At 37.5% G+C, this 22,133-nt stretch overlaps 1 long non-coding RNA gene across 1 annotated transcript; it reads left to right on the top strand.

The window, feature by feature from the left end:
- Positions 1–8,626: 8,626 nt before the first annotated feature.
- Positions 8,627–21,525, top strand: LOC142151751 (uncharacterized). The gene is made up of 5 exons (XR_012691243.1): positions 8,627–8,757; positions 10,064–10,104; positions 10,242–10,298; positions 14,952–14,980; positions 21,227–21,525. It is a non-coding gene; the product is annotated as an uncharacterized LOC142151751 (long non-coding RNA).
- The last annotated feature ends 608 nt before the right edge of the window (positions 21,526–22,133 follow it).

Genomic DNA, 22,133 nt, shown 5'->3' with positions numbered 1-22,133 from the left:
TTGCCTCTCTGGTGACACTTGGCACTGTTAATCAGCAGGCACAAGCCACATACACACTTCTCAAGTGCAGGATATATCCAGCCCCAAACATATATATTGACCTAGATGCCACTGATTGGTCTGTGGGGAACCTTCCCATTCTAGACCTCACACCAGCCAATGAGGAATAAGATAAGCTTTCCCATCTAAAGTGGTTTTAGCTGGATTAAGGTCAAACAGGGCCCTAGACAGGGAGTAATTTTTGCGTCCGCCTTCTTAGATCTCCTCAGTGCTCTCCACACATTATACATGCATTAACATGTTATACCAGTATTATGCAAGTTACACCAACATTACCCCCATAGTAATTATACCCTTCCTCTCACAAGACGCCACCAAAACCATCATCCATGCACTCATCATCTCCCGCCTGGACTACTGCAACCTCCTCCTCACTGGCCTCCCTCTCTCCCATCTCGCCCCGCTCCGATCTGTACTCAATGCAGCTGCCAGACTTATCTTTCTCTCACGTCGCTCCTCCTCTGCCTCCCCTCTCTACCAGGCCTTACACTGGCTCCCTTTCCCTTACAGAATCCTCTTTAAACTCCTTACTACCACTTACAAAGCTCTCTCCCAGTCTACTGCTCCCTACATCTCTAACCTCCTTACCATTCATACTCCCGCTCGCTCCCTGCGCTCGGCAAACGACCCTCGCCTCTCCTCCACTCTCATTACCTCTTCCCACTTCCGAGTCCAAGACTTTTCCCGAGCTGCCCCCCTGCACTGGAATGACCTCCCTCGCTCCATCCGTCTCGCTCCCAATCTGTGCTCCTTCAAACGGGCACTCAAAACTCACCTGTTCCTGAAAGCCTACCAACCATCCACTTAACCCCTTATCCACTCTGCTTGTTCTCCCTCCTCTCCCCTGGTCCCTTTTTCTCCATTGCATTACTGCCTCCCTTCGTGCCTGTTTTGTCCACCCTCCCTTAGGATGTAAGCTTGTATGAGCAGGGCCCCTCTCCCCTCCTGTCTTCATACCGACTCTTCTGCTCCGCCCTCACTCCATATGTCTGCCTGGAGTTTCCGAAGCATTGGTACTTAGTGTTTATTGTTCTGTGATGTTTTACCCTGTATGATCTACTGTTCGTATTATGTAAGGCACTGCGAAAACCCTGTGGCGCCCAACAAATAAATGATAATAATAATAATTGCTGCAGACACACCCCATTCAAGTCAAAAAGACTTACTTCCTGGTTACCTAGTAGGTGGTTTCCCAATCAGTTCTACAGAGACTCCTTCCAAAAAATACAGGAGATGTGATCATGGCTATAGAAGTCACAGGCCAATGCACTTGGTCCTTAATTCTCATTGTTATTAAGATAATCACACATAAGAGACCATGATTATACTGCATTCCTTGAGGCAATTGTCAGTCTAGCTTACCAGTGTAGTATGTGGGTAGCAGTACTACCTGCTACTGCTTTGTAGAGGCCAGTTCCTAGATTAGAAGAGTAAATGCAAAGACACAATCTGAGCGATCACTGGAATTCTAGTTGTGGGTGGAAATAGTTATTTGAGATAGAGGAGGAGTTAATTAAACTTTACACTTAACTAACTATGGGACGGTAAAATTGAAAATGCATTTGACCATCATGCTTCATATATAAAACTATTCAGCACTATTTCTACCCCAGTTTGTAACCAAAAAGTGGTGGTATATTTTATACTGAATATGGCGTTCATTTACCTCCATTTTCTGCTTCCTCTAATATTACAGAATGCCTCCAATAGAGCTTACCTATCAACAATAGCACACTCACTGGAAATACAGCTTCCTATTTACACTGATTAGTTATTGTAGCACTGTTAGTGCTACAATAAGCCTAAACAAAGTAACCTGTGAGGGCTCAGAAAGAACAGACTATGAGTATTTGGTAAGATAGTACATAGATCAACAATGGGATAGTTTTAGATGACAGGTAAGTAAGAGGCAGAACTACCCAACCCCAGAGGTGAAATTCAAATACATTGTAATGGAAAGTTCATAAACACACATATTATCCTCCTGACAAAATCCTAAGCGAAGAAACGCGTTGAGGCACAGAGGTACTGTAGTTACCTCCATCTGACTTATTATATCCAGGTATTTATCAGTTAAAGAAAAGCTCCGGATACCTGACCCACTGGATGTGACTACTAAGGATAGGAAACTACTGGTACACACTTTAATTGGATTGCAGATAAGCTCTTATTTCTTTCATACATTGTGAGCATGCATTTTTATATATGTTTCTTAATAAATTTGATATTAATAAAATACTACACCATATGCGTATTCTATCTTTTTCCTATACTCATGGATGGAGAGAAGTGGATAGAGCATTGTTGAACTTGCAAAATCCATATACAGATAAGTTGAATATTTATATTCCTCTGTTACGCATATATACAGGTGGCTGGGTAAATTGCAAACCTACTGATGGTCTGACAATAACACACTAGTCTGTTTTTTTCTCTTTTCATGTTTCTATGAGCACACACGACTGGAGCTAATATATCCAGTACGAGTGAACTATTCAGGTTTGGTGTATTGATGAGCTGACTTGATACCTTTATTCGGTACACTGTGAATGTTTACCTTTGGATTTTGGGACCACTTTCCTGAAATTACTGTACTATTAGGCGCCCTTGTGTCCTTCTCATTTGTTTTCTCTCATATGGAGGAAGTGTTTTGGTGTATTTGGACTTTTACTAATGGACACAATCTTGGACTGAGCGCCGTGGGTTATTGGTTATTTGTTACAAAAAAATAATAATAATAATAATAATATATATATATATATATATATTACACTCTGCATTTCCAAATAAGCTATTATTTTATGTTCTTATATAATTTCTTAAATATCTTCTGTCCGTGTGTCTTATACAAACAATTTGTCTAAGCCGTATGCCTGCCTATATACAGACAGCCATGCTTCACTTGAAACATTTGTTATGACACATTTAAAATACACACACCTGCCAAAAATGTGTCAGGCCCCCGAGCCTTCTTCCTACAATTCACTTTGCTGACCGATATGAATGTACAGTGTTTGTACACTTCTTCCTCCCAGACATAATCTACAACCAAGTTTAGTTCCTTCCATTTATGATAAAATCAAGGAGTGAACACACAGGTTCATGACATATGAGGCTTCACTGCATATGCACCACCCCTACGCATGCTCGACGCGCAGAATGGGGGCCTCCTAAGTGCTCCATAGTTACAATTAGGGGAGGGCCCAGCAATGCCGGTCCACCCCTCTGAAGACCCATGCTCTGCTCTTCTGAACATGTGTGGGCGTGGCACATGTGCAAACAAGCCCCATTTCTAACTATTTCTGCATAATTGCTACAAGTTACTTATTTTAATCCGACTCTTAAAGGTGAAGTGTAAAATTGCAAAGAAACAACTGTTCCTTGCAGGCTCTCTGGAACTGAGTCAAAATCATACTTGCCACCTTTGGCAAGAGGTGCTCTGGGAGATCGGGGGGAGATGGGCGTGTTGGGGCGGGGTGTGTCATTTGGCCCCGCCCCTAAACATGAATCACAGTTTCTATCTAATCATGGCAGAGGGCGAGACCACAATGACACGGAATTCGTATCATAAGCCCCGTCCCCACCACATTAATATAGCGGTATTTAGGAACTGGTTGCCCTGCTCTCTGACTCCCAGAAATTTGTGAGTCTCCCAGAAATTCCAGAAGAGTAGGCAACTATGGTTAAAATTTGACCCAGGAGAAGCCCATACTGCAGTTTTGTACTGAATATAAGATTCTAAATGTAGTTTAGCTGGTTTTCACATTATGAGATGAGAGCACAAGCATAAAGTGTTCACTGTACAAAGTTTTATAAACAGAGTATTATCTTTATTTTCAGCATTAATTTGTACATCGATGGAAGTCATATATTATACTTTTATAAATAGGATCCCTGAAATCTTTATTATATTAGCTCTCAAAATGAAAAATCTTTGAACAATGGTTGCAACACTAATTTAAACAGAGCATACCAACATTGCCACAAGAATTAATATCCACATAAAGGGGGAGATTCAATTCAGCGTGATGTGTCTCCAGAACAGTCTACAGAGACACATCTAGCTGATGTCGGGGCTGAAATCTCACCTGATTTTTTTTTGCACCCCATAGCGGTCCGAGGAAAAATGAGTGGAGATTCCTTATGTATGGCAATTTGTGCAGCCGGTGGCAATCTCCCCCTTAGTGGCGATTCAATTGCCGGTGATGTGGCGCACGGATATCGCGCTTCGCACATTGCCGCCAATTATGGTAGAAAACTTTGCTCAGTTTCCCTCGCACCTCTATGGGATGAGAGGAAAAATTAACAGAGATTTCTGTCAAATATCTGATACGAGGTGTCTCACGGACGCTCCAGAGACACCTCGCGTCTAATTGAATCCCACTCACACTGTCTGCTAAAAGCAACAATGAATCAAACATTAATAGGAGAGCAGAACAGAGGACAACATGGGGCAGAAGACAGTAAGACAAACAGAACCAATCTTCTAAAACTAAATTATTGTTATAATTTATTCAAGTGGCAAATACCTGTACACCAAAAGAATGTTCATGGCGATACTGCTTATTAGATTTTCATTTCTATGTCACTTAATTACTGACCCACTCAGTGAACTCAAGCTCTATCTAGCTCACACTTTCCATCTCTGTGCCCTGCAGGTGCTACAAACCTCCTCCCCATTAAGGGCTCATACGGTTACTTTGCATCTGCCGTACATTCTGCCTGATCTGTGGCCATTGCAAGCATTGTAAGCACCTGTGTGAATGTACTGTTACTGATATATTCAGAAAGATTACAACATAATACAACTTTGTAGGACTCAAGTAATTTTCACAGTGTGCATCAACCATATCCGTACTGCTAGATTATATATATGGTAATTTTCTCTACTCTTTATAAGTATAACATACAAGTATTTTACTCAAGTAAAGCAATATTGTTGGTTTCCTGGTGGAGGCTTGTGAAAAGAGAGATCAGTAATTGTGTTTGTCACTCTCACTTCCTGTTTGTCACTTCCTGAGAAAACAATAAAGGGCTACTGATTCTTTTTAAGGTTTCAGGTTCTGATGTATTCTCAACTACATGAAATAAAAAAGAAAAAAAAACATAAAACATTTTTCACAAAGAAAAGTTGAAATATGAGTTAATAGAAAACAAATTACCATTTCAATTACAAAAATAGACAGCCTTAATGTTTCCTTCTTTTGTGTACCCTAGTGAATTGTATTCATTTGTAAGGACACATGTGGCTTTGTCTTGGTTGCAAATTACAATAAATATTTTTATTGTGAAAACTTAGCAAAAGTTAAAATATATATATATACATATTTTCATGATTCACTAACACAATTCCTGCAATTCTATCCAAATTGGTTTTTTTGTGTCTACTCATAGATCCTTAAGTTAGGAGTAATCTTTTTGGCTGCTTACATCCACCTTCAACTTATTGTCTTTGAGCACTACTTTTATGTATAGGTACAAAAATCATAAACTATAGAGAAATTCTTACATAGCATAGAACACACCTCTATATGCAATGAAGTTCACAGGATGGAAGCAGGTTCTTGGAGGACCCCGTTCAATTAAATAAATGGAACTCTGCTCAGCGCATCAAAAGCATGTAATAAGCACACCAAAACTACATGTACACTTTTGAAGTGCTTTTCATGAGTTTTTAACAAACCTAAATAGATGGAATTGAATGAAGTCCTGAATAAGACATCAAAACTTCTCTGTATGTATGCAGGTGTATGTGACAATTATGTAGTATATCTAATGACTGATTGTTATTTTCTGTTGAATTCATGTATGACAATATTTTATGTAACCTTGTAATGTAATCTAAACCATGTGCTTTGCTAAATGACATGGGTTTGAACATATGCAAGTGTCATTAATCTTTTAAAATTATCCAGAGATAGGTAAGCAGCTCTGAGGAGTTTTTTTTGGTATGCAGAGGATGTGGACCTGACCAGCCAAGCCGAACAGCAGAGGTGAGAAATCAGGTCCTCTGAACATTCTAAAGCTCAGAAGATCCCTAGCTCACTTCGAAAGCCCTGTGACATCTGTACTTATTGACAGCTAAACTCCAAAGGTGTGGGGGTGAGAGCTATGTGGAGAAAGGTTTAAAATCTTCTGCCTTAGACAATAGCGTGTGCATTTTCATGAGAGGCTCTATCAAGACTAAAATATCCCATATTTCTCAATTGTGTTCCCTCACATACCAGGTCTTAACTAGTAAGTAGTGACTCTGATTTTATTTCCTATTTTATGAAACTTATTTGTGCAACATTTTGTATGTCTTGTTATTAATTTTTGTGACTAAGTCTTGGAAACATTTTTCAGATTAAATACATTTAATCTATTGTGTTCTCCGTGATTCTTTGTGAACTTACAAAGCCCAGAGCGGCTCATGCTACATGTGTATATGATTTAAATGTGAAATATTAATAGGTGGTTCTAGTGAACTTAAAGACACTATAATAAATCCTTTCTGGTGGCAGAAAAGGTGTATTCATTGCTAAGTAACTAAGGTGACACCAGTCACGGCCAGCTGTTCAGATTGCTGTATCTGGGACAGGCTGGGCGTTCATGACAGTGCAGTTCAGAAATCAGGACATAATCAACTACAGATTGACTATCAGAGGCACAACAACCATAGCGTAAAATGCCTAAAAACAGTCACATTTATTTTTCAAATGCAGGTTACTGTGAAGACAAGTATTATCTATGTGGCCAGAGACATGATGTCCCGCGAGTGGGAATGTTGAGGAAAAGGAAGTAATGGGCAGCCTAGCGCATTATACAATGGCCACATCCCTTTTGCGACATGGCCATGCCCCCTATCTCTCTGTCATAGACAGACACGTTGGGAGGTGTGCCATACATGCTGAAATTTGGATGACCAATTAAGTTGTTTTAGACCTCATATTGCTCCATGCACAGGCACCAAGAGGCCAATTAAATTCAGTGTGATGTTCTGCTGCGCACATTTCAAGATACTACGGTACACAACATCGAGGATTTTCCTGCACACATCAATGGGGTTGCACTGATTTGAGTCGGCCCCTAAAACACTACCAATCCCCATCTGGTGAAAGCCCATCAGATGTAGAACTGGAAGAATGGTAGATGTGGTCTCATAACGACCAAACAACCACATCTGGGCAGCACGATAGCTAAGTGGTTAGCACTTCTGCCTCACAGCACTGGGGTCATGAGTTCAATTCCCGACCATGGCCTTATCTGCTTGGAGTTTGTATGTTCTCCCCGTGTTTGCGTGAGTTTCCTCTGGGTGCTCTGGTTTCCTCCACACTCCAAAAACATACTAGTAGGTTAATTGCCTGCTATCAAAATTGACCCTAGTGTGTTAGGGAATTTAGACTGTAAGCTCCAATGGGGCAGGGACTGATGTGAATGAGTTCTCTATACAGCGCTGCAGAATCAATGGTGCTATATAAATAAATGATGATGATGATCTGACCTTGCATGTGTTAATAATCCTCTGTTGGATCTGACCTGAGCTCCAAACCTCTGGATCTTTAAGTCCATATATGTGTGTGGCCAGAGCCGTAACTTAGAATTCTAGTGCCCTGGGCGAGAAAGACAAATGCCGTCCCCCTAGCCCTCAATTTTAACCAAATTAACCTAAAATATTCCTAAATTGTGCCCCCCTTCAGCATTGCGCCGTGGGAGGTCGCCCCTGTCGCACAGCCCTAGTTACGGCCCTGTGTGTGGCCAAACTTGACATTTCTGGCCGCATGAAGGGTGGGACAAGTAGCAGGATCACCTACAATAATGCTAGCTTTACAATAGAAACTACTAATATCACAAGGCAGTAAACCACTTTGTGATACATTGCCCTAAAGCTACTACACATTTTAGGAGTCAAAAAGACACTTTTTTTTTTGAGCCAAATGAGTTTATCTATACAGCTGTATACACCTGACCTGTCACCCAATTAATGGACAATTTGGACGTAGACACAGGAAGTTAGGTCCAGATGGAGGGACATTGGTAATGTATGTACAAATTCCATAAAGACATAATTTTTACTCAATCATTTTAGAATGCTATAAAAAAAGATCATATAAATAATGAAATCTGCCTACAATTTCCCGTTTATCCACCAGTTAGTCAGCAGCTCTCCCATAGCATGTGCAAGAGCTCTTTGCTTTCCTTCTCTGCCTGGAGCTCCCTGGCAGGCCCCGCCTCCTGTCGGTCACATGACTGTGATGTCAGAGAGGTGCACAGTGACTAGTATGTACCCACTGTAGGTCGATAAGAGAAGGCTCCGAGCAGCGCACAGAGCGGAGCGGCTGCAGCAACAAGATGGCGGGAGGAGAGGCAGGCAGCAAACAGTCGGGGTGTAGGCTGAGGGGTCCCCTCTCTCACGGTGACATAGAGGGACGCTGGCTAAGAGCCGTGCATCCGAGCAGCGGCTGTGATATTGGGTCATGAGGACCGGGAACACCGTGTGATGAGTGAGGGGAAGGCAACACAAAATGGCGGTAGGAGAAGGGAGGCTGTTGCCTCTGTCCCGAGCGGTGTGCCTGCGGGTTTAGTAGGGGTCTCCACCATAGGAGGGTGACCTGTAGTGCAGACATACAGGGGTGAAGATGTTAGGGGTCCCCGGGGTCCTGTGTGGCCCTGAAAACCGACTGACAGATCCTCCCAACAATGGCGGCAAGGAGCTGGGTGAGTATGGCTCCTTCTCTTTGTCCTTGGGTGGGGAAGAGAAAAACAAGCAAATGTCCTTGAAAACCACAGCGCACATGCAGATCCTGCGATCTAGCTCTCTGTCCATCCAGCCCGCCGACGATCACAGGGTTATTGCAGCACACACGTCGGAGAAGCAACATTTTATTCTATTTAATTCGTCATTTTGCTGTTTTAGTTGAGTTGTGTAAGTGCTGGACACTGCGTATTGTGCCACCCTCCCTGTATAACGCAGCTTGCCGCCTGTAAGGCGCAGGATCAGCGGGTTCTGCTTTTTATCCACTTTTACCTTTCTCTTTTTTTTGTCTTTGACAACCATTCAGTAAATTAGAGCACATGTGATGGTTTTAATTGTTTGCCATTTTACATAAAAGCCAGAAGAGATGTGTAACTCGACCATATCTAGTTACAAATGTCTTTCTGTTGGGTGTTGGCTTTTGTGTGTATATTTTATACTGCATTATGCTGCTTTGTTCGATCTCCTGTATCTGAGTATGTAATATATATATATATATATATATATATATATATATATATATATATATATATACACTTTCCTCTGGGTAATGTCACTGCGTATGTTAACACTGGATAAGATGTTTTTCTAAGAAGCTTGCAATTGAGTATAAGTAATATAGTTTTAGCTTTTATACATGGTTGTGTTGGTTGGTAGGGTAAACTAGCATTCTGCATGTCTATCCTATTGTATATTGTACCATTTTTTGTGTGCATTAATATTTTTCTTGTTTTCAATACATTTTCCCCCCAACAAGACCACTCCCAAGCTGAAATTTGCGTATATATACATACGTGTGTGATATATATAATTTTCTGCCAAGTAGTTGAAAATTATGATCCTTTTTTTTTGTAATGCACATTACAAGCAAAGTAACTGACTGCTTCAGTTTGTCAAAAATAAGTTTGCATTAGCAATTATGACAGAACTTGATTGAGACAGCAGTATGTCTTTGCTAGTTTTAGGTTCTGTGTATTGGAATGAGGAGCTTCTGAATATCTATGTTTATCTATATACAGTTATAATAGAAGTTTTATTGTTAACATTTGCAGAATTCAAACTTGCCTTTTATCTAGAACTTTAAATAAATCTGAAGAGAATAAGCACCTGGTGTTCAATATACTTTATTTTTTTTAATTGTATTCTGCAACTTTTTTTATTTAAAAAGTATAGCGTAGTTTGTATAAATAGTTGATTTTAATCATTACTCTTGGTAATTCGATACTGTTCACTGTCAACTTCTTAATCGTGATATTGATCTGCTTTCAGATGGACGCATGTTTTCAAGATTGTTTTCTCGTGTTTTTAAAGTAAGTGAGATCTCTTCAGTACTGTGTGCGTGTTTATATTTTTACTGGAATTGACATTCCGTTTGTGTTTATAGATGTGTATGTTTGGAAACTTGCCACAGTAAATTCTAAACTGATTTATTTTGCTTTATTCACAGGTAAATAAGATGAAGCATGCCATTTATAATAGGAAACAGCATGGCACGTATCCTAAGGTGCGTTTCTTATTCTAAAAGAAAGTAGTTATGGGTTGAGTACACATGTTTTCTTTAATGTGCATAAATTGAAAATATGCCAGACATGACTAATTAGTGTGTATTTTATTTAAAATAAAATGAAGAAAAAAAATACAAGTTTTACAATGGGATTTGCTTATTAGTGTCATTGTATTAAATTATAAGCCAAGTGCGTGTATGTAAAACATAGAATGTTTGGCTATTATGCTATTTAAAATGCCAAAAATGAGCACTGATTCTGGGTAACAAAATTGGTATTTACAGTCTCTTATACAATGTTGAATTTATTTGATTAATTCACTGCTTCGTGAAACTGAAGTGCATGGGGATTTTTTCTCTTCCACATCTGGCTTTAAACCCTATTAAGCAAAAACAGTAATAACAGAACAGATGGAAATTTACTTTTTGCTGAAGAGGAGACCTTTTATTTTATACTTTTTATTATTTTCAATTGCCTTTAATAATGTTCACATAGTGCCATAAGGTTATGTAACCTGTCCAGTTGTCTGGGGGTTTTTATTCTTTTAAATTACTACTAGGACTACTATATCTTTGCTAGTGTTACGGATATACAGACATTGTGGGGTTCTGACTTTAATAATTTTGTTTTATAGCAGTGCAGAGTCAATTTAAATGCAATAATTCAATTTTGGAAATAGATAATTGTACACAAAATAATATGGTTACTTGGTTAAAAAATAAATAAAACAAATAGGTGTTTCACTGAACTTGGAGAATGTGTATTCCCATCAAATTTGGATTCACATGTTCATGTACTATGTTGCTAACCATGCATTTCTTTTTCACATAATTACATTGTTTTCATTAATGTTACCACCATAATTGTAGTCTCTTGCACTGGTAATATTGAATAATTGTTACACCACTTTAGAGTTTTTCAGTGCTAATCTTATTTACAGTTTTTCAGTTACGCACTCTTAATGTGGAAAAGCCTTTTATTTAGTGTCGTACAAAATAATTTAATAGATTTGCCAATTTTGTACAGTTTCGGAATATCTTTAGAAGTGTTTCTGAAGTGTATAATGTTCTAATTAAAACATATCTTTCAATATTTACATTTTTTTTGTGAGTTATTTTGTGTTTAGCTATCAGGTTTTAGTACAGTTATCGGTTTTCTGCAGAGTCACAATATATCTACTACACATTTTTTTTTTTTTTTTTTATTATTTGGGTTTAAACTAGGAATATCCAGTGTGTGTGTGTGTGTGTGTGTGTGTGTAATTTTTTTTATTTTTGTAAATAAGACTACTATCCAGAACTTTTATAATTCCGCTTACTTTTTTGTACTAATGAAAGGTACACACTACTAACTTTTTCTGAGCACTTCAAATTTTTAAGGGAAAAAAAATTTATTTTGATGTCGAGATTGATCCTGCCATTGGCTTTTGCTGACTGGAGGCTGACATGACATCAGATGATATTTTAAAGAAATATGGCAGCATCATGTGACCACCTTATTCAGTGTCTTGGTAGACAAATGTGTTCTGGCCTATTGCAATATATTGCACTTTACTATCCTATGTATCGAGCCTGGCCAGCCTGTGGCTCTCCAGGTGTTGTGAAACTACAAGACCCAGTATGTCCTGCTTGCAATTGGCTGGCTATCTACTGGCAAGGAATGCTGGGGCTTGTAGTATCACAACACCTGGTGAGCCACAGGTTGTCCTGCTATATATCATAACAAAATTTTCTTATAGGTTTAGTTAAAATATTTTTATAGATGAAACAAATTGTCACTCTCTCATATACAATTTTTTTTGGGCACTTTGTTACTTTGCTTTATAAGCAAACTAATTAGTGTTTTTGGGCATGATGGTCTTTTGTAGTAATAACAGTACGTTTTTGCAACTTTAGCGTTTGTGTAGATTACCATGCTGCACTTCAGAAGCTGTCAATATTCTCTAATACATTCTAAAAAGAATTATTCTGAGTTTCCACCTGAGCAATACACCCATCAGTAACATCTTATCTAGTCAGTTTATCTAACATATTGCTTGGTCTCATATAGAAATAATGGAATTCAGATACTCATTAGCCAAATGCAGTGGGTTTCATCTTGTAGTAGCTTTAGTTATGGTCATTTATATAAAGCATATTAACTCCTTTATATAAAGCACTTAACTGTTCATATATTAAAATATTCTTAAATTAAAATTATACCTTTTTTTTGTTCTCGCTGAAAACCAGACAAAACTTTCCCTCAGTTACACCTGCTAAACTAAAATTTACTTGTAATGCAGTAAACAACAACGTTGCAGTTAAAATGTATATTTGTAGATCCGAACATTAATTGGTAGATGTTAAGGAGTCGTTCTTGTCAGTCATAATTTCCTAGAATATTACCAAATCTTAGAATTATTTTCTGTTGTAAAGCTAAAGTTTTCATCTCGAACTGATTTGAATGACTGGGTTGTCTTGAAACCTTTGACTGCCAGCAAAATTGTCTCCATTCTCTTGCTGTCAGATCTTTGCAGTTAGAACTTTCTCTACCTGGTGGCCTCTTGAGACATTGGCAAGAGAGATTTTGGTCTGTAATTAGTACAACATTTGATCTTGGGGAATACAATCAATCCTTCAGGAGATTAGAGTATCCATTATATTTTCCCACATTAGGAATTTAAAATGGCACTACAATAACACTAATAGGGATATTCTGTAAAAGAGGATGCATGTATATATCTTTTCATTAGTGTATTGTCCTTCTTTGCACTTCCTATTCATTATACCACCATGTGCTTTACCAACACTTCCACCTCTTATGCTAATGTGTATAAAATGGGAATTGTTTAGTTAATGCGACAATATAATGGTTTTTTTTTTAACAATTTGAATCAGCTCTCCATTTAGAAGTAGGGAATTACTGTAAGAAAATACATTTTATACTGGTACTCTTCAAAGCACAGGGAAAATACTTGAATAATAAAGGGCAAAAGCCTAAGTAAAGACTTCACATTTATGGACTCTTCTACATTTCTTCTCCATTGTACTCCCATTAGTCTTATGCTGTCTGTTCTTGCATTGCTGTCAGATTAAACATTCACTAATAAATGTCATTGCACGCTACCTCTTTTTTTATGGACACTTTGGATGGCATCACTCTGAAATCTTTCAATTGTTGAGTTAAATTGGACAGTCATATACCTAGTACTGTAGACCCACCTTCACGTAGGGATAAGCAAGTGGGACACCTGTACAAATCCATATTGGGCCCACCCATTTAAAGGACCACTAACCCCAATACATAAGTGTTGTAATGCTGGTTTGGCAACTGGGCCCGCTGATGACCTTACATATGTGCCAATGGAGGCCACTGATTGGCCCTATTTTTTGTTTTTCCCTATGAAATCCAATTTTTATGAATGACTAAATTTTAAAAACTCAAATGTATGGCTGGTTGATCAGAAATAAACTGGTCTACAACAGTAAGATTCATACATTTTAGGAATTCTTCCTGTCTGATGGACCCATTCAGTCTCAAGAGCTGTCATCTTTAGGAACTTCATTTACTATTACATTTTAGAATTTATACAAGATGCCTTTTCATATTGGATAAGGTTTTATTTAGGCTTTCGTGTCTTTAAACCCCTTCTGACAGTGTATAAATGGTTGTTTTTGAGATCCCATTTCTGAGCGTTAAGTTTATTATTTATCCAACCCTAAAGGTTAATTTACAAGGTGACCCGGAGTTGCACAAGTCCAGTAAAATACATTTTTATATAGAAATTAGATGAGTGAAAAATAGTACAGGTGGATCTGGAACAGACAGGATTATAAATAACCATAAAAGACATTAGCCATGCTCTGGTTAGCATGCCACTATTGCAGCCATCCAGCAATCAATTACAGAATAGGGATCTGGTCTCTGAGCGAGGAATTGTTTTGCTTAAATCCCTACAATTGCAGCATACAGCACATATAGCTGTTGATTAGTATTGCTGTGCTGGATCTTCCATGCTACTTAGATATACAGTTAATGGTTTGGATCACAGAGGAATGATGCTGACCAAAATACTGTATAGTGTACAAAATAACTTGCAACTAGGGAGAACGTCAAGTTTACATATGCAATAGGACTACTGTGTCTCAAAGGCAAATATACCCAATGGATAGGTAGGGTGTATTCTACAACTGTTAGCAGAACATAACTGCACAAATGATTCTGCACAGTACAATACAATGTTTGCATATGCTAACATGAGTAGAAGTTACTAAGGATCTAAAGCAACGGCTTCTCCAATAACTAAAATAATGGGCAAATTACTTTGTTTTGTTTATCTTGACTTTTCTATAGAGCTAGTCTTGGTTTATTCAACAATAAGCCTAAAACACCCATTTGGGGATATTTATAATAAATCTTCCAGTGCAGAATAGTTGGTGATGCCAATAAAATCTGTTCCGGAGCTCCAACCTTTCTAGTATTGTTTCTTCCTAGAGTTTATTAAATTGTTATGGTTATCTAGTATGTGCTTTACAGTCCTAAATTAATGACTTATAAAAAAAAAGTGTTGTACATCATTTATTGGGGAATTAAAACAATGTTTCAAGTTTGTCATATTAAAGGGAATGTATAAACAGTGTTGTGTGTAACTTTTTATTTTTTTGTTTAAACAGATATTGACTGACCAAAACAACATATTTTGGTAAGTTGTTTTTTTTCTCATTTCATTTATTCTAAAGCTTCATTTGCTTTTTTAAAATATGTTATCAGTTGTTTCTTTGAGCACAGTACTTTGAAAGATTCCCAAGCTCCTTTTAATAGTTGTACTCCAAGAGCTGGGATGGGGCATTGGTGCTTAGTGAAAGTGTGTGTGTGATAGGTTATTATATTATTTGACTTGGGACAAGTTGCATATGACATTTTGTAACGAAGAGCAAAAATTGAAGTAAGTCAGACGTCCAACTCATTCCAGATAGCAGTTGCCTAGTATTTTCCCCTGTAGTTGCTACATTTACAAGTGTTGCAATACAATATTTTAAATGACTACCCAAGTTGCAGTGTTGGCTTATTTACCAGTTGCAAGGTCTGCATTATTTAGAAGGCCATTTATAGAAATGGTATAGATTTTCTGATACCACATTATTGGCGATGGTGTGACAAAAACAAAACACATTTAGAGGAGTTAGTCATTAGGTATTTGCTCATTTTTATCACGGATAGATGCAATGCAAACTGGGTTTAATAGAAATAGAAGTCAGTTTGTTTTTCGGTCCATGTAAGCCTGGTTCAGTTCAGGAATAAGTAGTACTTCAATCATTTTAGGCTGAGCCTCAGTGATATCGCTGTTTTTTTGGTAAAATGATGGGCTTCAGCCTCCACTTTATGTAGGTCCATGTTTTACATGGGGAAAGTTGCCTTTTTTGCAAAAAAAACCCATTTGACTTCACAGGACCTGCTCTTTAAAGTGCTTCTATATTAAACCACAGTTAAAATTGACCACTGTAGTGATGTAGAGAAGTTCACTGTGGATCACTAGTCATTGGACTGTATTCATTGATTGTGGTATTCACAGGAGGTAGCAAGCACTGTCAGTTATATGTTGTTAATTTGCAGTGTTGCAGTGAATCAAAGTTTTCAAACCTTAAATTATGGGGAAAATGTTAAGCAGTTTTCTTTCTTAAGAAGTCATGGCTTTCCCATTGATGTGCTAAACACGGGCGACGTGTACTCTGCATTTATATTTTAGTTGAAATGTGGCCTAAAAATGGGCAAATCAAATGATATATGTGCATAATTGTCCTGGCTGCGCACACTCAAATGATTTTATTCACTGATACACATTTCATTCATTTAAAGGAATTCACCATGATTTCACTGATTCAAATTGTGTCCAATAAGTTGCAGTCAAGAAGTCCTTAATGTTTTCTGTTCAGTTCCATCAATTCTTTTGTATCAAGGTGCTCGCAAGCCACATTCTATTAGGAAAGCCATGTCTTGAAAGGGGTTATTGAGCTCTTGGTGAGGGTGAAAAGTTTTTGTAGTCCACTTGCTAATTTGTCCTCTTGATACAAGTGATTAATTTGAATGATTACATCTGACATGTTAGATTCTAGTGAATAATATGAAGATTGTTTAGGAATTGTGTGTTTTTGTTCACACACCTATTCCACAGATGAGTTGCCATTTTACTTCAATGAAACCTTAAGATTTCCAATCCAGTTTACATGTAATTGGGGCTATATATTTAATTTAGGCGTTAAAGTTTTTACTTTTCTTTTAAGTGTTGGAGGGGAATGACTAGCATCAATGGCGTTTTACCTAAGAATCATATATTCAAGTTTTGAATGTAGCTGTAACATCCAATGTTCAATTGAACTCAGCAGAGATGAATTTACAGTGGCTATAAACAGTATTAACCACTTTTTGGCATTTTTCATATTTTGTTACACTTTGGATTTACTCTGGAAATTTCACCACAGAATAACAGAAAATGTTTAAAACAAAGGCAGTTGCTAAAAACATGTTCTACCAATTATTAAACATCAGTTGATTATCTATTTTCTAAGTCTCTATGGTTTTGCTTGTTCTTTGCTTTATTGTTTGAGTTCCATCAGGTTAGATGTGGGATTGTTGGTGAACAGCAAACTTCAAATCCTAATGCAGATTTGCAATGAGGTTGAGGTCTGAGCTTTGTCTTGGCCTCTACAGGGCTTTCATTTTATGTATTTAAGCCAGTCCATTGTGGCTTTTGCTGTAAGCTTTAAATCTTCCAAGTTCTTGGTCTCTTGCAGACAATTTGTCTAAATCTTGCATTATCGATCGCCCAAATTATTTTGACACAAATTCCAGTCCCTGAAGTAGAGAAACATTTCTGGCAAATTCTTTTATTCTTTGTTTTTGTTTTTTTCCTCCCTATATTACTTTATTATGGACTTGACAATGCTCCAGGTGATAGTTTGTCACCTTAGAGCATTCTCCTGATTTGTGCCTTTGTGGCACCTCCTCTTGATTTGCTGTGAATGCTCTTTGATATTAACAATGTAGTTGGAAATGCAGTAATCGCAACACATAGGAAAGCCCATCTGTGTACAACTATTACCTCTGAAGGCATCTTATTGCTTCAGTGTTTATTAAGGTGCATCTTTGCAATGAATCAGAATTACAGAATATTACGTGGTAAAAATTCCCAAATCAGTTTGATTCCATGATCTGAGAAAGTCTAATGAAAAATATCAAATGGAATGTATACTTTTTATAGTCAGTGTTTTCAGGATCGTGTTCTGAGCAAACTTGGGGTGCTATTGCCTGCTCCCTGTTAGGTGTCATTGTATGTGGTTCATTACACGCAGGGTATGTCCCTGTTGATGTCATACATATGTCTTGCTACAAGGATATGCTTTAAAAAAAAAAATAAAAAAAAAATCAAATATGGATATGCTGTTTCATCGGGAAGTGCATTACATCTACAGCTACATGTACCATTGAGCCACACCTGAATTATCAGGCTTTGTTAAAGTGGAAGTGAAGGTTGTGGCTTTTTTTTTTTTTTTGTTAAAAATCAGCACTCCCAGGTACAGCGAAAAAGTACCCTAAAAGGGGCACAATACACAGGAGCCCCAGGGCCAGCATTTTCTGTTGAGGGTCCATGGTTTCTCAGTTCTGGTTAGGTGTAGGAGGACCAATCTATATTCTCAATCGGAGGTTGTAGTTTGATCTTTCTGATTGCCATCCCTCCACAGCCATTTTAAAGAGGTGAATACAAGTGGTCTGCCATTTAGGTTTTACACAAACTAACCCTCTAGTTCATATGTAACTGTTACATGTTTTTGTTTTGTAGGGGTTATTTTTATGTAGTGTAAACATTACACAGCACTTCTCAGATGATGTTTAATCATTCACAGAAGCCTCTGCCCCATAGTAACTTACAGCAAACCAGAGTAAGTCCATATAATCAAAGATAATATACACAAAGGTGGAAAATGCTCTGGTCAGGAGAGAACTCGTGGCCCCTGCACACTGAGGCAGCAGTGCTAACTGATGTGTTGACTATTTGGACTCGTACCACATCTAAGTATGTGCCCTCAACACCCAGGGTTCAAACCACCTCTTCCCCACCATGACAATCCTTTCAGAGTGCTCTATGGAATTTTCTAATGTAGTGTGTATTGTGCAATATTATCAGTTCACTGCTTAATATTAATGGTTTCATTTTTATTTATTTTTTTTCATTTGTGCTGCTTCATAGTAGTCCTGTTTTTATTCCAGTTTTGTATCATGTACAGATAGAGCATGTCAGTATTTTGTGTTACTATTGCTGCTCGTCTGCAGTATGATTGCAACATTTGCCGTAATTGTCATTTTGATTTATTTTACATGTTAGCTGCTGTTTAAATTACTTGTGTTGATGTAGATGTTTGTTAATCTAGTATGTGTTAAGCTTGCCTCACATGGGTGATTCTGCCAATATCTATGTTCAGTTTGACTCAATTGTGTGTGGCCAAATTGGAAGATATTACATATGCCATTACTTGGTCCTTCCACACAGGCCAGTGTGTCCCTACTCTGTTTACCAGCAAGTTCAGTAAGGATCCAATCTGAATTTAATTAGATTGAGGCATTGTCATATTCAGGGGTTGTATTAAGTGGTTGAACCTTTTTTTTTTTTTTTTAGATGTAACGAGTTTTGTTGTTTACCCTAGCTTAAATATATTCTGCTTTGTGTACAAGTGTTTTTGAGAAATTGATGAATTTCAGAACTGTGTGTTTGTATTGTGGGTTTATTTTTCTGTATACATAGAGATCTGTGGTTTAAGTTTGAGACTGTCGCTTTTTCTTGCAGTTGGTCTATGACCATACGGGTGGGAAAGTGTCTGTAGAATAAACTTTGATATGTTGGTAAATCTTAGCCCAATGTATATGCATGCCTATCAAGTTCATCATTTTCTGGAAAGAGAAGCAATGTATTAATTTTTATAATGGTAAATACTTTCCATATTGTGTTCTATCATAATTCTATTCTAAGAAAGCTGCACACAAAATAATTATTTTGAATTGCATGTCCATTCTATTTCACTAAAACTGCCCTAAAACCCAAAATGCAAGTTGCTATTTTAATCTGCAAATCGCACACAAAGCTCTACAGTGAAGCAGAACACATAGTAGATCCAGATGCCTCTGGTTAGGTACCACTGGTATCGTGTTTGCATCTATTGGCACGCATGAAAACACTTGTCTATTATGTTTGACATGTGTTTCTACTATCATTTGGAGCTCACTATAGCCGCCTTCGTTGTGATTACCAGTGGGTAAACTCTTATGAATATAGAGCAATATGTGTTTTGGGAAAAACGGAACAATGGTTACAAAAATAAAAAAATGGGTATGATGCCACTAGAAACTATGAACTATGCATCCAGTCTTTCATAAAGGCAGTAATGCCACTTGGTAGGAACCCTAAAATGGCTGATAAGGCAATATGCCTTTTTATTTCGTTTTCATATTTGGTATTTTAAAGGTTAATGGTCATTTTATGATTGGGGGGGGGGGGGGGTTGACTTTGTATAAATGCGTTTAAACTTTACTCAGCTGGCCTGAGGAATCCTTTTTATTTAATAGTGAAATATGTCTCTGTAGCACTACTCCTACTGCTTACTTACCAAGATAATGCATCTATCCTGGTGTTTGAGTACAATTTGTTACTAAATGGTCATTCATTTTTTTTAAAACCCCTTTTTAGGGGTTGTTGGTTGTGTTCCCCAACCCTCCCATTTTCATTGTCACAACTCAAATTCATAGTTATGAAACGATCTTGGAATATGTTAAATTGTTGTCTCCATGCGAGAGACATAGATATTGATAGTGGACATATAGAATCCACATCCTGACTGTCACTATTACTAGTTTACACTTCACCTGCACCCCTATGTAAAGCTGAATGTTCCAAGTATTCCAAAAGAGCAATATCTGCCTGGTTTCAGAAAAGTGCTGGCTCATATATTCCAACATACTGTATATATTAGGGAGGGATTGAAAATTTGTTTATACAGTGAAATAGGGGAGGATCAAGCTTGCCATGAAGGGGGGGGGGGGGGGGGGGGTTTGTTTGCTACAGCTCTAAATGTTATGGTATGTGGCTGAAATGTTTTTGCATGGTTTATAATAATGCCCATGCTAATTTAGTTACTGCATTTGATTCAAATATATTTTTATTGTCTCATTAAGGTTTTTGTTTTTGTGCCTGCGAAATTATGTATAGTCCCTAACCAGTAGTAGCCTAAATCAGACAAATTTGTTTTAATTTATCCAAAAGGGACACCCACTGTTACCTCTAGGAGCCTGGGCAGCACTTTTTAGAGCAGGAAGAGAAAAGATTGGCTAGATGGCCGCAGCTCTTGTCCAACCAAGTGGTCATGTTACCTTCACACTTCCTGTCATAAAAGGACACACCCATAATCTGTAGATAATGTTCTTTCTATTGTGAAAAATTGTATGGACTCTAGTAATCGGGTACTGAGGAGTCCTAGGAAATACTCTATTCCTTCCAGTGCTACACTGAAGGGACACTATTGTTAAATGGGGTTGTATATATCCCTCAGTGAACAGACCCTTAATCTCCAAAGCCCTCAGTATATAAAAATTGAGATAATCAAGTACTCTTGTTGAACTGCCTTTTATACATCATAAAATTAGTACCATAATTGCCCATTATTTTCAAATACTTGAGTCTAAGCGACTCAAATAATATCTGTATTTTGTTTTATTTATTTTTTTGTTGGTCTCGATATCCTACTTCTGCATAACTTTAAATTGCAAGTTAAGCTTGCTCTGTTTAAAATATTGCAATAATGTTGAAGGTGCATTTGATATGTGAAACTGTAAAGGTAAGTGATGACTATACCAAGGGTAATAGCCACATTCCAATGGCCTTTTTCTTTCTGATTTTTCAAAGACCTTCAAGTCCATGGGCAATTGAAGTGGAATCTACTGATGAGAAGTCAAGGATCTTCTAATATGATTTGCATGGGGCTTAACGATTGGATCAAACTTTGACTTGGGATATCCTATTCAAGAACAGACTATTTGAAAATGGATTCGTTGCCGAAACAGATATTCTTGCTTTCTTAAAATTGACTTGCTATGAGTTTGTTGTTTTTTATATTTTTTTCTAGATGTTTTGATACCAAATATTTACATTTTATAATACAAATTGTCAATCCTTTTTAAATAAAGAAACCTTATTCACTAGAACAGCTTGTCTCATTCTTGGTTAAGCAGTGAAATGCACTAGTGCTATTCTTTCATAGGAGCATTAGTCTTTTTTTTTTTTTTTTTTTTTTTTGTTTCTTTAAGCAGAATGTTTCAACTAGTAGGTAGTTTGGTATAACTGGCCAGTTTAAGGGAAAAAACTGTTATAATGATGCAAAAAGTGCCTCACTGGTGGTCGCAAGTTCAATCTGCATATACAGAGGTCTCATGATTTTCTTTAAGGGCAAGAAAAAAAATGGTGACCATATATCAAAATGAGTCATTTTTCAACATGTTCGATCTGAGTTGTAACCATTTAGTTTTTATTGGTGTCCATACACTTGCATTACATAAAATGGTTACAACAGGTTTTGTTACTGTATCCAAATGACAGTATACCTTACACCTACTCCTATGCACGTGGTGGTTTCCAGCCATTTAGTTGTTCTATTTTATTCTGTACAATATTGTGTATACATATCCTACTAAAAGACTTGGTAGCTTTTGAAATAAATCCTTTTATATATGTTACATTTCTAATTGGTACATGTATGTCACCTTAAATTGATGTCTGTTATTAAAGTGAGACAAGATTCCTTTGGTGCAATAAT

The sequence above is a fragment of the Mixophyes fleayi genome, chromosome 4, assembly GCF_038048845.1.
Source record: "Mixophyes fleayi isolate aMixFle1 chromosome 4, aMixFle1.hap1, whole genome shotgun sequence".
Taxonomy (NCBI): Eukaryota; Metazoa; Chordata; class Amphibia; order Anura; family Limnodynastidae; genus Mixophyes; species Mixophyes fleayi.
This window is presented reverse-complemented; position numbering and strand designations above follow the sequence as displayed.